This window comes from Vombatus ursinus, unplaced genomic scaffold (genome assembly GCF_900497805.2).
Source record: "Vombatus ursinus unplaced genomic scaffold, bare-nosed wombat genome assembly UNPS02014799.1, whole genome shotgun sequence".
Classification (NCBI taxonomy): Eukaryota; Metazoa; Chordata; class Mammalia; order Diprotodontia; family Vombatidae; genus Vombatus; species Vombatus ursinus.
In genome coordinates this window covers 18102737-18121952 of record NW_020954577.1, presented here as the reverse complement: position 1 = coordinate 18121952, position 19216 = coordinate 18102737, and the positions used below count along the sequence as shown (strand labels likewise).

The 19216-nt window shown below is 47.7% G+C and overlaps 1 long non-coding RNA gene across 2 annotated transcripts in view; it reads left to right on the top strand.

Moving 5' to 3' along the window:
• LOC114050512 overlaps positions 1 to 17424 on the top strand; it is a 62331-nt gene extending 44907 nt beyond the window's left edge. The window contains exons 4-5 of one of the 2 annotated variants that reach the window (XR_003570016.1): positions 2619 to 2751; positions 16522 to 17424. This is a non-coding gene — a long non-coding RNA (uncharacterized LOC114050512). Of the gene's footprint in view, positions 1 to 2618; positions 2752 to 6938; positions 7235 to 16521 lie in introns of those variants that run through there. The other variant, XR_003570015.1, reaches the window with a different exon arrangement.
• Positions 17425 to 19216: the final 1792 nt, after the last annotated feature.

Here is a 19216-nt window from a genome sequence, read left to right as displayed (position 1 = left end):
GAGGAAGAAGCCAGAGTCAATTCTACTCCAGGATCTGATCCTCACACTCACTGGGAGATGATGAGAACTAGGCAGGAAGTGAGCCTTATCTTCTTGACTTTGTGGAAGACAAAGAGTAGAAAACGGGGAATGGTCCGACATGCCCTCTAGATTTTGGGAGGGCAGATTCCAAAGGGTTCAGAGAAAGGAGTTAGGAACTTATGGCTTAACATTTTCCAGGGAAAGTCCTCACCGGAGGGATGGGAAAATCTCACAACACAAAGAGAAACAATTCTGTTGAGGAATTTGGTTGTCTGAAAAGCTTGATGGGGATGCCCAGAGAATTCGCCAGTTGTTATGGATGGGTGTGTGGGTGACGGAAGCTTGGGCAGTCGGCGGAGTATAAATACAGAAGTGTGTCATGATCCAGTGAGGGCCGTGGTGAGTGTTGATGCCACCAATGAGCTGAGGCTGCTGAGAAAAACTAAGGGAAACACAAAACTTGTACTGAGGAAGAAAGGAGGACCGAAGGAGGATCGGAGAGCATGGGATGCCCATGCCTGCTCATGGAGAGAAGCTCAGGCCTCACCAGATCATTCCCACCTTCAAGAAGCTTCAGTCCCTGCCACCCTGAGCATGAAATACAAGCTCATTTGTTTGGCCTCTAAAGCCCTTCCCAATCTGGCTCCAACCTTGTAACTCAACTTATTTCACATCACTCCCCCTCAAACACTTGGCTCAGAGATTTGAGGTGAATTGAATTGATCATTCCGCGTCTGCTGACAGGAGTGTGGCATTGATGCAGATAAGCTCCGTGGAGACCCATGGCACCGACCACGCATCCTCCTTCGTCTTCTCGTTCTGTCAGACACATTTGCTTGCCTGAGAAATGCTAGCCTGGTCCTGCCATGGGGAGGTTGACTGGAGAGGGTCCTCCTAGACTGCAGCAGCTGGTTACAGGTGCCTGGCAGACCCCTCACGTGGGCACTGGACAACCATTGGCGGGAAAGAGCCTCATAACCAGGTGTCCACTTCATCAGCTCTGACAGGAAGCTCAGTTCCAGGAGACCCATTGGTACACTCTTTGGACGCTGGGCAGGGAGGATGTGCATTCTCCAGTAACTCTTAGTTTTATCACTTTCACATGAGATGAATGACTGGATGTAGCCCAGAGCCCTGAGATTTAAAATTCGATGTGTAGGGTGAAGTTCTGTCTGACATCAGGATAGATGTAACTGTCGGGGACAATAATGTCTATTTTTAGGCAAAGAATTGAAAAGAACAGGAACCCAGCAAAGAAGACAGACTTCAGGGAGAGGCCAGCACGGGTGTGGTGGCCAGGGCCAGAGGATGTTATGGGCTCACGAGTTCTTCCTAAACATATAAGGGTCTTTGTCATGGGCCCTAATCCTCTGGGGAATCTGTGATCTCCTGGATGTCTGTACCTCCCCTCTAGGTGCAGATTGGAGCCTTTCTATCGTATTGGGCAATCTTCAGAGTTCTGTATCAGACTCTAAATCTCCACCATCTAAGAGTGAATCTGATGTAGAAGTGCCCACTGAAAGTGGAGATCATACCTACTAGGAAATAATAAAGAAAAATATTGGAAAATGCCTCCCACACATTTTATGGATGGAGACCAGAGTCCTTGGTTCATAACCGACTGATTCAGAAACTGCCAATGGATGGGCTGAGCAGGAGCCACACTGTTAAGTGTCTCCAGAGAAGCAACGTGGCCTGGCTTTTAGAGTGTGAGGGAGCTCCTTGACCCAGGGGAGAAACTGCTTCCTGTGCTAGGGAGGTGTGTGCCAAGGAAAGGACCCACAGGAAAAGGTTAGAAATGAGCCCATTTGGCCCGCTTAAGAGAATTACCATGTTCAAGCACTTTGGTGGCATCAGTATAGTTGACTGGTTAATTGTAACTTGTTATTTATTCCCTAAATCACATGTCCAGGGATCTCTTTGTGTCCGTTCACCCATTTACCTAATTTGATTTATTTCTGTAACTGAATTTTTTAGGGGATTGGGAGGGGGAGGGGTGCAGACCTGGGATGTCCCTGAGTCGATGTAGATCTGTGGCCATTTCCTGCTTTCTCTTCTTAAGGATGTTTCTGGGAGCAATGCAAAGTTCGGATTTGCCCTGGGGCCCGAGCAGCTTGTGTCCAGGCCTGGCCTTCCTGACCCTAAGGCCAGACTCTCTGACCAGTAGCTGGCTATTGGTCGCTGCTTCTCATAATGGAAAACCATGAAATTTAAGGCATTTGAAGTATTTTCTACTTATATCTGAAATATTTTATAGTTGTAACTTACTCCTCCATACCTGCTCTCCCCTAACTAGAATTTTGCTTTTTCTGTCTGAGAACCATATCCAGGGACTTCATTTATTCCCGTACTTCTCTGGAAAGCAGCGCCTTAGTTTGCTCTTTCTTGCTTCCTGGCAGAGAACCAGCCCTTCCTTCCCTCTGTGTATAGGCTTGGTATGGAGATGCCTGGTTCCCTTCCTAGGCCCGCAGCAGGACTACTGATTTCTGTATAGTGGGGTACTCTCCGCTCTCTTCACCTGCTTGGGGCAATAGTGGATTTTGCAAAGCTCTGCTGCCTCCTCACCGGCTCCTCATTTGTGCCTTTTTCCTCCTCAGGACTGACGTAGGCTCCAGAGGAAGCCTCAGCCATCCAGAATCCTTCCTAGTGCGTTCACTTCAGAGGCCTTCACCACCAGTTGCTGCATGACTACAATGTTCCATGTTGTCTCTGGAGGTTCAGATGGCAGAGGTGGGGGCCAGATTCTAAAGGACTTTCCCCATTTACATGGTTCTAGCAGACTTTAATTAAGGTCCCAAGAGATGGCATCCCTGCAAACTTCCTATGAGAAGAAGGATTTCTGTGTTTGACCAAAACCTCATTGGGACCCGCTGGTAGAATTGGTCAGAGAAGAGCAAGGCCTAGGCCCTGGGTCCAATTCCCCAACGGACCCAACAGCTTCATGGGAGAAAAGTTGTGTTCTCTGGTTCCAGACACTGGGGCTGAACCCAGCCAGCATTCCTGGGATGTGGGCTTTGGGCCGTGAAGGGCACTAGGAACGGCCATTTGGGGGCATGATGAGGCTATGGGGAGAGAATAGGATGAGGCATTGGGGAGCTGAGTTCTAGTTCTGGGCCTGGCACGACTGGCCCTCTCATGACATTTCATCTCCATGAGCTGTCACTCCATGCTTATAAGGCTCTCTTCCTTCACTTTGACCTCCTGCCTTCCCCACCTTGCTTCCCGCCTCAGCATGCTGTCTCTCCCCTTCCAATGTAAGATCCTCAAGGACTGACCCCAGGACTTTTCTTTTCCTTGTATGCCCTGGACTTCCCATAATGCCTGGCACACAGAAAGCGCTTAATAAATGCTGGCTGACCACCTGACTAGCATGACGCAGCTTCTTGACTTTCCCCGAATCTTTTAACATTTCAGGCAATTAAAAGGATTAAGCTACTCCTAGCTCAAAACCTTTCTGTGGTCCCATATTACCAGCCTATTACCAGGGGGCGTCTAGGTGGTGCAGTGGATGTAGGGCCAGACCTGGAGTCAGGGAGACCTGAGTTCAAATCTGGCCTCAGACACTTACTAGCCATATGACCCTGGGCAAATCACTTAACCCTGTTTGCCTCAGTTTCCTCATTTGTAAAATGAGACGGAGAAGAAAATGACAAACCACTCCGGTATCTTTGCCAAGCAAACCCTAAATGGGGTCAACGAAGAGTCAGACGTGACTGAAATGACTGAAGAATGAGCGGAATTCAGACGTGTGTTCTGACACTCAAGGCCCTACTTTTCTACCCTGACTTATCCTATCTACTGTGTCCCTGCCAAGGACTCTAAGTTCCAGCCAGACTAGGCTCTTAGGCCTGCTCTTTGTACCTCTGTGCCTTTGACCGCACCACATTTCTAATACCGAGAAGTCTCAGTTTCCTCTCTTTGCCTAGTGACTTCTCATCTGTTTTTTAAATCCAGCCTCAAAGGCCACCTCCAACAGGAAGCCTTCCCTGATTCCTCAAGGGGATGATGACCCCCATCTCTACCATACACACATCACCCCTGCCCATACCCCCGACGTCCCTGTTGTGGATTATTTTGTATCATGGTTGTCCTTCATTATGGGTGTGTCTAGACAAAAGAGAGCCCCTGTAGAACCTCTGGAGGACCTTCTTGGTGGAAGACACGGCCCGATGGCATCAATTCCTGGTACTTTGTGCAGCCTCCTAAATCAGAGCCATGGTCACAGAGAGTCTGACTTAATCCTCTGCCCAGAGCAATGAGTGGATGAAGAGTGTCCGTGGCCCAGATTCCGCTAAGCAGTTGGGAGGGCTGTCCATCCAGCTGGTCCTCGAGTGTGTGTCCCACAGAACCACCTTTGGGCTGGACTAGAACGGAGACTAGAACCAGAGGAGGAGAGGGGCCTGGGGCTTTCCACTGAGACTCTTCTCCATGGAGTATACGTCCAGCTCCATGGACGTATATGTCAGCACCAATATATACTCCATGGAGTATATGTCAGCACCAATGGTCTTTTGGTGATGGGCTGTGGCCATGTGCAAGCCATGGGACATTGTGAGAACTGACTGACACTCACCTAATTGTGTGATGGAGAGCTTTGTGATGGGGGTAAGGAGGCAGCAAGACCTACTAATGAGGTGAGCAGGAGAAGTGAGAGAGAAGATATTATCAGAGAGATGGATAGCTGGGAAGTGAGGCAGGCTGGCTATGGAGTGAGAGGGAAGGATGACCCATGCTCCACGCACATCGGCATAACGTTGAGAAACAGGAGGACATGGAAAGGGTCCCACAGGAATGTAAGGCTTGGGTGGGTTTCAGTAGAAAGAGAAGGCCCACTTTAGTGATATGACAGATCCCCAAGTATCCCAGTTCTATGAGCCCCCCTGGCTTTCCAGGTGCATGAGGTCTGGGACCAACTTTGAATCTCTGTCTGTGCCTTACTCAAGACTCTGTCTCTTCCTCCTAATGCAGCCTGTGATCATATTACCCTTTTTTTGCTTCTACCTCACCCTGCTGTCTCAGGTAGAATGCAGTCCACTAAGACCCCCAATCTTTTTCAGAACAACTGCTGTCTAAGCATGCCCCTCCCAATCTTATACTGTGAAGTTGATCATTTGTACCCAAGCACAAGGATTTATAATTATCCCTTTTATCTCTCATCTCACTGGCTCAGCCCAGAGATCTCTTTGAATGCTGCCCCAATCACCCACTATGTTACATCTCCTTCCCAGCTTTGCATCATCTCTCCATCTGGTGAGCCCCTCACCTCGGTCTTTATTCAAGTCACTGATTGAACAAAACTGAACACTTCTCTGCTGGAGATATTCTGGCACTGAGAGGAAGGGCTTCTGTGACAAATTTGGGCATTGCATTTACTCTGAATTCTGTTGCCTTCTAGGGCTTTTGTACGTAACAGGGCACTGATTGTGTGTGTGGTTCTGCTTTTGTCCTTCTGTGTCAGTTCATACAAGTCTTCCCATGTTTCTCCAAATTCCTCCTACCCCTCGTTTCTTGTGGCACGGTAATATCCTATTACATTCATATTTCACATGTCAAAATTTGGTTACCCATTCCCTCGTGGCTGGGCACCTACATTGTATCCAAGCTTTCTGTTTTTAATTCGCTACTATAAAAAAGCTGCTGTGAATATTTCAGTTTGGATTGGGCTTTCCTGTCTCGGACTCCTTTGACACACACACCTTGCAGTGGCATTGCTGGGTCAAGAGTTATAATGTAGTCACTTTTCTAACATTTTCAAATTGTTTTACTATTCTACCAACAACATCTTAGTGTTTGTCTTTCCCTGCAATATTGACTATTTCTATCTCTAATCAACTTGTCGTTCAGAGGGCCCGAAGAGGATAGCAGGCAGAGAGCTGGCCTTGAGGGACAGCACCCCTGGGGTCCTGTCTGCCTCAGGCACATACTCTGTGACCCTGGGCAATCAGCCAGCCTCAGTTTCCTCCTTTGTAAGATGAGGAGAATAAAAGCCCCTTCCCCCGAGGCTTAAGATGAAAAGAAATGAAGTTTATGAAGCACCTTGCCAACCTTGAAGTGCTACATTAACTATTAGCTGCATTATTGTTGTTATTATTATCTTTGCCAGTTTGGTGATTGGCAGAGTAAAGCTCAGAGGTGCTTTGAGTTGTATTTTTCTTACTTGCAGTTTGGAGAATTTTTTTGTTTGGTTGCTGATCATTTGTATTTTTCTCTTTTGAAAACTATTCCTATCCTTTGGCCATTTATGTACTGGGACAGAATCAGGGTTCAAAGAAGTCACTGATGTGTGTGTGTGTGTGTGTGTGTGTGTGTGGGATGTGTGTGTATATGTGTGAGTTTGTATTTAGGAGTGTATATGTGGTCTGTGAGTATGTGTATGTGGGGTGTGTGTATATGTGGGGTATAGTAAGTGTGTATGTGTATGTTTGTGGGTATGTAAGTGTAGATATGGTATGGTATTTGCTTGTGTATATGTGAGTATGTGCATGCGTGAGTGTGTGTGAGTGTGTGTGTGTGTGCACGCACGTGCAGCATTGTGTTCCAGAAAGAACCCTGGCATTGGACTTCTAGGCTCTGGGTTCCGTTTTCTTCGGAGTTCTCTGGCCTTGAACAGCCCCCAGCCTCCGTGCCCCAGCCCTCCCCTTCCTACAATGCAGCTCACAATGACTTGACCTAATGAAACAATGTCCACGGGCATGTTGCCCGCTATGGTATAAAATCTGATTGCTTTGATCACCTCGATGGCCGGGCTCTTGGGCCACCCACCGAGCAGAGAACACCAATCCCATTTTCTCTACCTTTAAGTCCCCTGCAGCTTTTAGAACTCATTGTGATAATTTTCCTCCGTCATCTTCAGGATCATAGATATGGAGCTGGAAGGCGCTTCTAAAGCCTTTGAGTTCAACCCTCTCATTTTACAGATGAGAAGACTGAGGATCATGAAGGTTCAACATCTTGCCCGAGGTGACACGACGCTGAACGTCCTAGCTGGGAGTTGAATTTGCACCTTCTCACTTCAGAGTTACTGTTCTTTCTGCTGTACCAACTGCTCACCAAGTAATCCTTGTTTTCCTGTGTCCGTGTTAGTTATCACACAAACAGAGATAAACTCGGGGTCTGCATCCTGGTTACATTAAAGTCTAGGACTCTAAAAAACTGTCTATGGCCAGAAGACAAGTTTCCATGGAAACAGCCAAGTTCAAATGGAATAAATAAATCCACCAAGTACATTGAAAAAGAAAGTCTGCCTCTTGTTTGCTGCTCTAGAAAGGGCAGCTTCTGGTTCTTTTAGCTCTTTCCCATGCCGGACCCCGGAATTATTGTACTGTTGATTCCCCTGCCCCAGGAGCTCCTACTTGGAAACAATGCACATTGTCACGTCATGGGCACACTTGGGAGTTTACTAGTGTGGCCACCTACGACCTTAGGCTAATTTTTCCTTAAAGGTATTGATGCCATCCTTGGGTCTTGATTGACTCAGAGGACTAAAGGTGAACCTTCTGAGGCTGCCCACACCCCTGCCTCTGCCCCGAGCACAAAGCTAGCCCAGGGAGTGTCTGGCCCACTCTCTCATGACTGGCTGGTGGATCATGATGGGCAACCCAGGCAAGGAAGGTTTGCTTGATTGAGTCACTGAAGGGCCCCTCAGGGGTTAGCCCTGTGGGCATCCTTCTCCTGCTTCAGTGAAGGGAATCTCCTTTCGTTAAGGCTGAATGCCTCATGAATGTCTTGTTTTGTTCTAAAGTTGATCCTGAACCACCAGAGGACTGGCCTGGGGCAGCCCAGCACAGGATACCAGAGACTGGGAACAAACCTGTTGTTGTTGTCGAGTTGTGTCTGTGACCCCATTTGGGGTTTTCTTGGCAGAGATACTGGAGCAGTTTGCCATTTCCTTCTCCAGCTCATTTTATAGACGAGGAAACTGAGGCAAATAGGGTGAAGTGACTTGCTCAGGTCACACAGCTAGTAAGTGTCTAAGGCCGGATTTGAACTCAGGTCTTGCTGGTGCTCTACCCACTGTGCCCCCTAGCTTCCCAAACAAACCTGAGCTTACATTTAAAAATAAATTAAAAAGTGGTTTCCAGGCAATAATGGAGCCGTCCCTCCAACCAGCCTGAGCCAGATGATGCCTCCCACCTGCCTGGCCAACGAATGCTGGCCCTTGAATCTTTTCAGAGTCAATTTTTTGTCTTTTTAAAAAATTTACATCCCAGTCCTTGGCATAGTACCTGGCACATAGTAGGTGCTTCATAACTCTTTATTGATTAACTTATTGAATTTAGACAGTCTCTTGGAGTAGATGGAAGAGCCCCCTTTAGAGAGGAGCTGTCCAAACCGTCCTCAGTCAGAAGACGAGGAATAGATGTCTGATGGTTGAATGAGAGACAGACTGACAGGGACCATGGACCCTTTTCCCCCTTCTGCCCTGGGTGTTGGCGTTAGTTGAATGGGAAATACTGAGAGATGGTGTTCAGGTAAGTCTCAGCTTTGTAAGTGTGGGTCCTTCTATTGGGAAGGCTTCAGATAGGACCTTGAAGGACCACTTGGGACATGACGGATTGGGTGTGAGGTGTGCAGATTGGGAGAGGAGAGCATTGTCCTACTGGAGGACACACAAGGTCCTGGCTAGTAACTTTTGTGCCTAGGACAAACATGCACACACATGTGAACACATGTGTGAACACACACACCCCCCTACACACACACAATCCAATTGTAAAGACAAGTTTAGTTGAGGAGAAGGTGACCTTGGGGTTTGCTGAAGTGGTTTTGAAAGGACATAATCTCATAGTTTTCTATTTTAACTTAGTCTTCTTGGTAACTCAGGTGCTAAACTAGTTTTTGTACACTGCTGAGGTGGTTCAAATGCTAGCCACACTCTCTGATGCTTAGCACCCTGGGGTAAAGCCCTTATTAACCCTCTCCAGTTTTGGCTCATTCTGGGAGGAACCCAGGGAAGGAGCCTTCAATAATAGGGATGTTAATGGCCAGGCCAGCTCCCAGAAGCCAGTCCCAGATGGCTGTCCAGACTTTCAGATCCTCAAAGTAGGTCCTTGGCTCAGCTCGAGGCAGAACAATCCTGTTAGCTTTGGAACAGGCGCTCAGCCATCTGCCGTCCCTCCCAGTGACTGAGCTCCAGGGGAGCCTCCTGCCTGCAATGTGGATGGACACTCAAGGAATGTGTGACCCAGGCAGGACCATGGGAAGCAGGAAATGTAACTGATGCCGCAGCTTACCTGTCCTAACACAAGCAGGTACAGAAAAGTCCTTCAAATACTGATACTGGCAGACATTTACACGGCACTTTCTCTGCAAAATGCTCCTCCTGCCTTGTGCTACATACTTTATGTCACTGAGCCTGAGGCCAGCTCCATGAAACCTGCAGGTCCTGCATGAGGAATCTGAGGCACAGAGTCAACTTGCCCGTGGTCACCCAGCCTCGTGCCACAATGCCTTCAAAAGCAGGGTGGCCAGGGTGGGAGGGAGGGGAAAGATGGTGAGATATTTAAGAACTCATTGAACGATCAGTTCAATCTGAAACTTTTTGAAAGATCTTAAAGCTTTTGAAAGAAAGGCCAAAAGTGAAGATGTACTTGCAGCTTTCACCAAGACGAGTTGGGACCGTAAAACAGAGACCAAGGGCCATCCCTAAAGACAGCCCAGCCTCGGCGCTTAGCCATCTGGCTCCTTTGGTGCCCAGAATGCAGCAGCTCTGGTTTGGGCCCCAGAAGAATGCTCTCTCCCCACCTTGAGCGGCTCTTCCGATGACTGGAAGTTCTTTCACAGGCTTCCTTTGGGATCCATTTAATGTAATGCACACAATTGTAAGGACCTGCTCCTCAAAGCTCCCCGGACAGTTCTCTCCCTTGCTTTGGTCTGTGGAAGATGCCATTGCTTGGGGGATGGAAGGACAATTCTTTTTTCTTTAGGGGAGAAGTTAAAGGATATCAGGCTGCAGGGTCAGGAGACTTTTTTTTTTTTTTGGGGCCAGGCAATGATGACCTTGGCCCCGTCCCATCCAATTCCACTCAGTAATCACCAATGTGCTAGAGACTTAGGGTACTAAGACAGAAACACCATAAAGCCTGCCTTCAATGAACTTGTCTTCTAGGCTGGTCTGTGCCATCATCAAAGATGACAGCCACATCCTTCCTTGTCTGCCCTGCTCATCCCTGAGAGCCTGAATTTCTTAGAGTGACGAGATGGCTCAGTCTCTCCCTAGGTTTTAACAGCAATGGCTCAAGTTGTTTCCTTCACCATAAAACTGCAAATTGATGTCAACGATTTAAGATCCCTGCCTCCCAATACAGCTGGACATTTAGGGGGCTTCTAACCAAGCTTGACCTGTATCCTGGCTCAGGGTGCTGTTCAGGTCAAGAGGTCCTGAGGAGAGGACTCCCGGAAGCCTGGCTACAGACAGACCCCTGCTGAAGCTGGGAAGGGGGGCTGTGTGGCGGTGGGAGGGATGAAGCTATCAGGGCATTTCTTTAGCCTCTCAGTCTCCCTGACCTCTCACCTTCTATTCCTCCCTCTTCTGCTGCCTTCTTGCCTCCAGCTCCTCCTGACCTCTCCTGGTGTGAACCATCCCCCCTCCCCCCAGCACCCACTTCCTGGGATGGGGACGTCCTTGTGACTGATTTCCCTGAGGGGAATGTGAATAGTGCAGAGCCATGGTGAAAGCAGGTGTGGCCAGCCACTGAAACCAGATTTTAGAGAGAAAATAAAACTTCTCACCTTGGAAAGACAAAAATAACTGGGATGCCCTGGGGATGTTTTACACAGCTAGATTAGAGAAAAGGTTCTGTTTGCTTCGCCCAGATTGTCACCTTAAAAGTTCCTTGTGAGGAGCGCAGGGAGCTCTGGTTGCCTTCTGCAGCTACTGAGGAGGGCGAGAAAAAGGGAGCACGGAGGGTGGGATTTTCCTCAGAGTGAAATTGCACAAGGTGAAAATACGGGTTGAACCAGACAGTGCTGGGGTCCCTTCCACTCTCTGCTTCCGTGACCCTGAGCATCTCCAAAAGGGCATTTTAGTAGGAAGGCTGCTTATTCATGAGTTTGCTCTAAACTGAAGGAGGCCAATCCGGCTCCCGAGATCCAGAGCTGCCTGGGCATTAACTGCAGCAAGGTGCAGCCCTCCTGGGGCTCAGGGCCGCGGGGTTCACTGCCGACAGCCCCTGAAGCAAAAGGGGTGGGGAGAGAGGAAGCTGGGGCTTATGGGAGAGTGTCATTTTTCCTGTCCTTGGGTGGGGTGTCAAAGTGCTCATTTTTCAAGTGGGAGAAAAATGTAGATTTTTCCTGCTCTGGCCAATTTTGTTTTGGCTCTAACCTCAGAGTCAGGCTTCCCTGAGAATGAAAACCTCTGTGGTGGTGAGCAAGTAAGTCTGTGCCACTCTGGGCCTAAGCTGCCTTGCCTGTACAAGGAGAGGCAGCCTTAGAAGGAGTGCTCAACCTGGGGCCAGTTGTCTCTCAAAAAATATTAATTTTGAGAACAGGATTATTCCCAGAAAGCTGTTTTCCTTTGTAATCCTATGTATTTTTACATTATGCATTGAAAAGCCTTTTTCTGGACAGTCTGCAGGCTTCCTCAGGCCAACTGCTGAAAGGTCCAAGGAACAAAACAGCACTGGGCCCCTCTTGGCCCTAATCCATGTGGTCCTACTTTGAGAAGGTTACAGGAGCCAGAGGGCCTTTCCCTGGGCCCCCCTGCTGTTGTTATTCCAGCTGGGCCCCCCTCATCGCAGGCTTCTTGAATTCTGGGTAGGAGTCAGTCTGGAGTTAGGTGGATTTAACCTTATTTTTCTGAGCAATGAAGCCCACGTTGAGCATTTGGTCAGTTTACTCCTAGACCGACCAAGAAGGGGATCGAGGTTCACCAACGGGGTGACAGAGCGAAGGTGGGAGTGGGGGCAGCGCCTCCCTTCCCAAAGGCTTGTCCCCTCATGCCTTGCCACCGCCGTCTGCCTCTCTGGTCTGCTCAGAGCTGGGAGGGGCTGGAAGCCTCGGTGACAGCCCAGGTGAGGGAGCCAGGCTTGACTGACCAGGGATGGGCAGTGGGAAGGCAGGCGGCTCTTGTGACTGTTTCCCCGAAGCCCAAGCACCTGTTCCCTTCACACCTCCCACCTCCCTCTCTCCTGTGCATGGCCAGGCATCTGCTTTCAGATAGCTGTCAGTTAATCCCCCTTATGCCTGTGAGCTGATACTCGCTGGAGGTGTCCAGCCCCGGGGCCTGCCACGTTTTGTGGGGAGGAGGCTCTTAAAGTGGCCTCAAAACCCCAGAGAATGAGTGTCTCACATGAGCCCTTCAGGCACCCTGAAAGGCTCCCTAGCCCAATGGATAAAGCTTTAGAATTGGTCAGGAAAGACTTCCATTCAAGTCTGGCCTCCGACTACTTAAGAGCTGCGCAACTTTGGGGGGCTAAATCTCTGAGCCTCAGTTTCTTCATCTGCAGCATGGGGATCCTGATACTTGCAGAGCAGATCTCTTGGCATTGTTACGAGACTCAGAGAAGCTATTGTCTGTGCAGTGCTTTGCTAACCTTAAGTCCTATAGAAATGACAACTGGTATCATCCTACGGCAGCAGATGGGACGTGGGGGGTCAGAAAGCCGCTTCTTACTCTTCCAGGCAGCCCGCCGAGGTGACAAGCTGGCCTCAGATGAAGAGTAAGGGGGTGGTGATGACGATGGTGACCCGTCGCTGGCCAGGCTCTGCACTTTCCAGATAACTCCCCCAGCCGGTACATTCCTCTGTTTGTGTCCCAGGTCAGTTCCATGAAGAAGGTTCAGGGAAATTCTTTGACGGATCCAGGGCATCACAGACAGTAAGTGATAGACTTTTTGGAACCAGGAAAGGGGAGAAGGCGGGGGAGAAGGATTAGGAGAAGGGGAGGGGAGCAGTCAGGCTCCAATCGCTTGGCATTTCAGCGATATCATGGAACTCTGGGGAGTGGGCTTGCCTTTAGAGGGGTGGGTTCTTTCTTCCTGGGAGTCTTCAAGCAAAGGCTGGGTGATATCTTGGCAGGAGAGTTGTACAAGAGACATGGGCTTCAGCATAGAACTAGCAAGCATTTGCAAAGTGCTTTACATGCCTGGTCCCATTCTATCCTCACAGTACTCTGTGAGATGCTGCTACTGTTATCCCGTTTATAGATGAGGAAACTGAGGCAGAGAGAGGTTAAGTGGTTTGTTCAGGGTCAACAAATCAGTCAGGAAGTGTTTATCAAGTGCCTTTTGTGTGCCAGGCCCTGTGCTAAACCCACAATCCAGTGAGGGAGGCAACATGCAAATTGCTATGTACAAACTCCAGGCAGGATAAACTGGAAATAATCAACAGAGGGAGGCCCTGGAAATGAAGGGGTTGGGGGAGGCTTCCTGCAGAAGGGAGGATTTTAGCAAGGACTTGAAGGAATCCAGGGAAGGGGGAGACAGAGAGGAGGAGCCAGCGCGTTCCAGGCCTGGGGGGCCGCCAGAGGAAATGCCTGGAGACAGAGAGGGAGGGTTTTGTCCCAGGAACTGCCAAGAGGCATTCAGGATTACCCGGTCAAGGAGTACATGGGATGGTGTAAGGTGTAAGAAGGCTGGGAAGGTAGGAGAGGGCAGGTTAGGAAAGGTGTGTGTGTGTATGTGTGTGTATGCATGTGCTCATATGTATGTATGCTTGAAGCATGTGTATGCTTGTATGTATGTGTATGTGTGTGCGTGTAGGCATTATGCATGTGTGCATGTGGATGTGTGTGCATGTGTGCGTGTATGTGTGTGTGTGTGTGTTTGTGTGAGTGTGTGTGTGCCAGGGTGTGGAGGGGGATCTTCTCATCTCTTCTTTGGGGCTAAGCTGATTCCTTGTAATTTTGCAAAATTAATTTCTGGTTGATTGTGACCCAGGTTCTTTCCATTTACATTGTTGACGGTTTTCTAATTGATTCTGCTATCTCGCTTTGCATCAGTTCATGGCTCTCTGTGGTTCTCTGTATTCCTCACGTTTGTCATTTTGTACGGGGCAGTAATATTCCATTATATTCGTGAACTGCCGTTTGACTGCTCTGGTCCCCACTCTATGGGCAGCCTCCTTGTTCGCAGTTCCCAACGTGTTGCTTTTGGTGTACTTTGTGTCTTTCATTTTATCAATGATCTCCTTGGGGTATGTGCCTGGCAGTGGATTCTTTGAAGGACTTGGACATTTTAACCACTTTATTTGTATAATTCTAAATTACTTTCCAGAACAACTGTAAAAACTTATACTTCTAGCAACAGCATGTTAGTGTGCCTGTCTTTCCACAGTCCCTCCAGCACTGACTAGTCCAATATTTTTTTCATTTTTGCCAATTTGCTGGGTGAGTTGTTTTGATGTGCATGTCTATTATTATTAGAGATACAGAGCATTCTTTCATATGTTTGTTAATAGTTCATAATTCTTTTGAGAATTGTTTGCCCTTTTGATCACTATCTGCTGGAGGATGGCTTTTTTGTCATATATTTCTGTTGTCCATATATATGTACATATGTCTTGGATATCAAACCTTTACCTGAAACAATTGATATAAAGCTCCTCCCCCACTTCCCTTCTTATCTTAGATGCCTTAATTTTATTGATGCCAAACGTTTCAATTTCATATAATCAAAATTATCTTTTTTTTTTTGTAGTTGCTTCTAACACACTTGTTTGCTTAAAAATTTATTTCTCACCCAAAGCTGTGAAAGGTATATCATCTACTTCTCTCCTATTTTTTTTAGATTTTGTGATCTTTAATATTTAGGTCATGTATCTATTTTGAATTTGCTGTGAAACATGGCAGAAGGCGTGACATGTGGTGTAAGGTCTTGGTCCAAGTCTAATTTCTGCCAGATGGCTTTTCAGTTTTTCCAGCAGTTCTTATCAGTTTGGGAGCTCTTTCCTAAATAAATGATGTTTCCAGGTTTATCAAACCGTAGGTTATTGAGTACCGCTATTTCTGATTTTCCCTTGTCCAGTGTGTTCCATTGATCTGCACCTGCAGCCCCACCACCTTTCAAAGAGAGTCGCAAGATGTGTTTCATCATCTATTCTCTGGTACTGAAATGGTCAGTATAAAAGTGATTACTATCAGTGTTTCCAGGGTTGTTTCTGTTTGCGTTGTTGTGGACATTGTTCTCCTGGTGTTCACTTCCATTTGCATCATCAGCTTAACGAGCCTTGCCTAGACTTTCCAAATTCCTCATCTTTATCGTTTCTTCCTGCGTAATAAGATTCCCATAGAGTCATGTACCACAACTTGGTTACTCATTCCACCATTGATGAACCCCACTTTGCTTCTAGGCTTTTTTTTTGGTTGAACCTTAATTTGTGCTTTGAATGAAACACACAGTTCCCTAGCTGAAAGTGACATTTTAGTGTGAGGTGTTATCTTTTAGAAGTTGATTCCTTGGACTGTGGGTTGAGTAGACAAGCTCTTTTATGTATTTGTGGTGCATGTTGGGTGTTCCTTGGCTTGCCATTTCGAAATGTAGTTGTCCTGAAATCCCAGAATATGAGCAGAAAAGCCAGTCAGGTGTGTTGACATGTATTTTTATACCTTAGCCAGCATTACCACTGTAGTACCAGTTGTCAGAGTATCCCTTGCTCTTTTGAATTGAAACAAGTGGCTAATGGGAGATTGTACCCACTTTATGCTGTTCGGAAATTTTTGTGAAAGGTCTTTGTTTCACTAGGAATTGTTTAGGTTATTTGTGGGAATCATGTGACTGCTTTTTGGCCTTACATCCACAAGAAAGGAAGTGAGAAAAAAAAAGCTTTCTATCAAATTTCTCAGGTAAAGTTTTGGCATCTGGGAAGTATCTACACATATACATGGACAACAGAAATATTTAAGCCATCTCCCAGCAGATAAGTGGTCAAAAGAACAAACCACTCTCAAAAGAATTACAAACTGTTAATAAACATTTGAGAGAAGCTCCAAATCTCTCCATCTCTCCTGCAGATAAGCACCCGAGGCAAGACAGAATGCTCTGTCTGTGAGGTGTGGCCGGGCTCCTTTCATTACAACGCAGGAGTCACTGGCCACATTACCTCCATAATTCATGCTCACTTTGGTTTCCAGTTGCAGCTTGGCCTGCTGGCCTCTCAATTCTAGATGTGCTCATATCTTTAGAGAACTCTCTTCTCCGCCAGCTGGTGAGTGACCAGGGACCTTTTCTGCTGAGTCTCATAGAAAGGGATGGTTGGGGCATTGTCCTGGTTGGCTCTGGAGTTAATTCTGGGCCAAACATAGATCAGCTCTATGGAGCATTTGCTCTCTTTAGCATCTGGATCTACTGAGTAAATACCATGTGGAAAGAGGTTCCATTTGGCCAAGTGACTTTAGGACCTCCTGTCTGAGAGAAAATGCATTCTCTCTGCCAGTTGGAAGGTGAATTTATGCCTTTGTCTCTGGTGCTAGTCTACTTCCCATTTATTTGGAGGGGATCTTATTAACTTCCACTGACTACCACGTTGCCTCAATGTTTCCATCTATGGTGTTCTCGTCTTTAGCTTATGGAGATCCACGACTCAGCGAGGAACAAAACTCATGGATACCAGAGACATTCTGAAAGCCGTCCCAAACAGAGAGGGTCACAGACCATTCAGCCAGCGTTGGCCCAGAGTTTGAATCCTGCCTCAGACACTTGCTTAGCTATGGAAACCAAGGCAAGTCACTCAACCTCTATCTGCCTCAGTTTTCTCATCTGCAAAATGAGGAGAATAATAGCACCTTTCTCCCAGGCTTGTTTTAAGGATCAGGCAAGATAACACGCACAAAGTGCTTAAATGAGGCTGTTATGATTGTTACAGTTATTGTAGTCATTGTTCTTTGTCCTTAAATCTGGGGTCATGATGCCACCAAGAGTGGGACAAAGGCCAACCTTCGAAGAACATATACTTACTGTAGCTTCACACTTCAGTCCATTGGGTTAGTGGAAACGCAGAGGTAGCATGGGACAGTGATGGGGGCACCACAGGACCAGAGCCAGCAGCCGACTCCGCCATGTCCCGTGTGACTGAGCCCTGATGTCTTCATCTGCAAAATGGCACCAGCTCCTCCTAGGGCTTATGGATGTGAGGCTGGTGCGTGAGGTTCACGGACGTGAAAAGTGCTTTGTCATGGAAAAAGAACCAACGAGACTGTGATTTAGTCAGTGACAGCCGTCTCATTGCCTCCAGATCTCCTCCTCCAATAAGCTAGTCGGCTTCACCCCTTCATCCTGTTTTTCTTTTTCACCAAACTGTCAATGAACTGGGTAAAAACCAAAATCCTGGGTCTTGGCTACCAAGAGTGTTGGTCCTGGTTTGTTTTGCAAGTGTACACACTTCTAACAAATCATTTATCTGGATGATTCATGGGTTTATTAGTTAACTGTAACAGGGTTATTTGTTTAAAATTCATTAATAAAAATAATGCCACTTAATTAAGTCAAAACAGATTCAGTGAATGTTTTGTATGTGTCAAGCACACCCCTAGATGTGGTGGAAAGTAAAAGAATGTCCAAGGCAGAGGCCCTGGCGACAAGGAACTTCTAGTTGAATTGGGGGGGTAAGGAAGAGAAAGCATTCACATGAAGTTATATTAATAGAAGAGAGCAGAGAGCATGAGACCTCCCAAGGCAGTACCAAGTAACCAACCAGCTAGCTAGCTAACTAACCAACCAGCCAGCTAGCTAACTCACCAGTCAGCCAACTAACTAATCAACCAGCTAGCCAGCTAACTAACCAACTAGCTAGCTAGCTGTAGAGAAAACCAATGCCAAGCTACTTTGGGAATCCAGGGAAGGGATAGTAGGTCCCCGTGGGCTGGGCTGTTCAGGAAGGTGGGACATGATTTGGATGATCTGCACATGGCATTTTCTTTTCTTTTCTTTTTCTTTCTTTCTTTCTTTTTTTTTTTTTGGTGAGGCAATTGGGGTTAAGTGACTTGCCCAGGGTCACACAGCTAGTACGTGTCAAGTGTTTGGTCTGAGGCCGGATTTGAACTCAGGGCCTCCTGACTTCAGGGCCAGCGCTCTATCCATTGCACCACCTAGCTGCCAGTGCACATGGCATTTTCTAGGGAGCCAGTGAAACTGAGAGTCTCTACAGGAGGTCATATGTGGGGACCTCAGGATAGAACAGCAGATTAAGGCAGCGCTTATTTGATGGTGGGTTGAGCATTCAGACTTTATCCAGATAGCCATGAGGAGCCACTGATGGTCTCTGAGTAGTGGTCAGAGCCATGCACTAAATGCACCACTTATGTTAACCAGTACTGTACATGCCAGAGACTGTTGGCTGCCAAATGAGAGGCTGCAGAGGGCTCCCCAAAGTTCACAGAGCCCTCCGCTCCAGGCTCTATACGTAGCCCCGTTGTGTCTTAGATTTCAATGAGAGCATGTTCTGGGGATCCGGAGGCACTCAGCCCTGCGGAGAAAACCTGTGTAGGATCTGAAAGGTGCACTGTTGGAGGAGAAGGGGAAGACGTCTTCTGATCTGAGCACTTTGCAGTCAGACGTGGCCCTTGTCCAGGACACGACTGTGTGAAAGGGCATTTTCCTGAGATATTGGTGAAGTCATTGAGCCAGCAGGGCGTTGGAGGGGGCAGAAGGGAGAGGGAAAGGCCTGAGCCAAGAGAAGAGGGGCTCAGTTGCCCATTAGCAGAGCCCAGATATGGGGTCATTGGGAGAGGCCAGAATGGCTCTCAGGAGGCTTTCTGAGAAGGGGGAGAGCTAGAGGCAGGGCAGGGTGGGGTAGGGTGGGGCAGGCCAGGAGCAGATGCATCTCAGGGTTCTAATAAACAGAGGGAGAAACAGCTTCCTCGATAAGGGCACATTGTTCTTCGTGGGAGGGAAGCACATTAAAGTCAGAAGAACTAAACCTGAGAGGGATTCTAAGCATCACCTGGAAAACGCAGAGAAAAAAAAACAGGAGAGAGGATGATGAAGAATCCAGAAGAGGGATGGACACCCAGAGGCCAGATCGTCCCATGCTGCGATCTGTTCAACGTTTGACCGAGAAAGCTCCAGGAAGAGGGCTTATGCGAGTGTGTGCAAGCATGCGAGTGTGTGCATGCATACGTGTGTGTGTGTGAGTGCTTGTGTGTCTGTGTGTGAGTGCATGTGTGTCTGTGTGTGTGAGTGCTTGTGTGTGTGAGTACTTGTGTGCCTGTGTGTGTGAGTACTTGTGTGTGTGAGTGCTTGTGTGTGTGAGTGCTTGTATG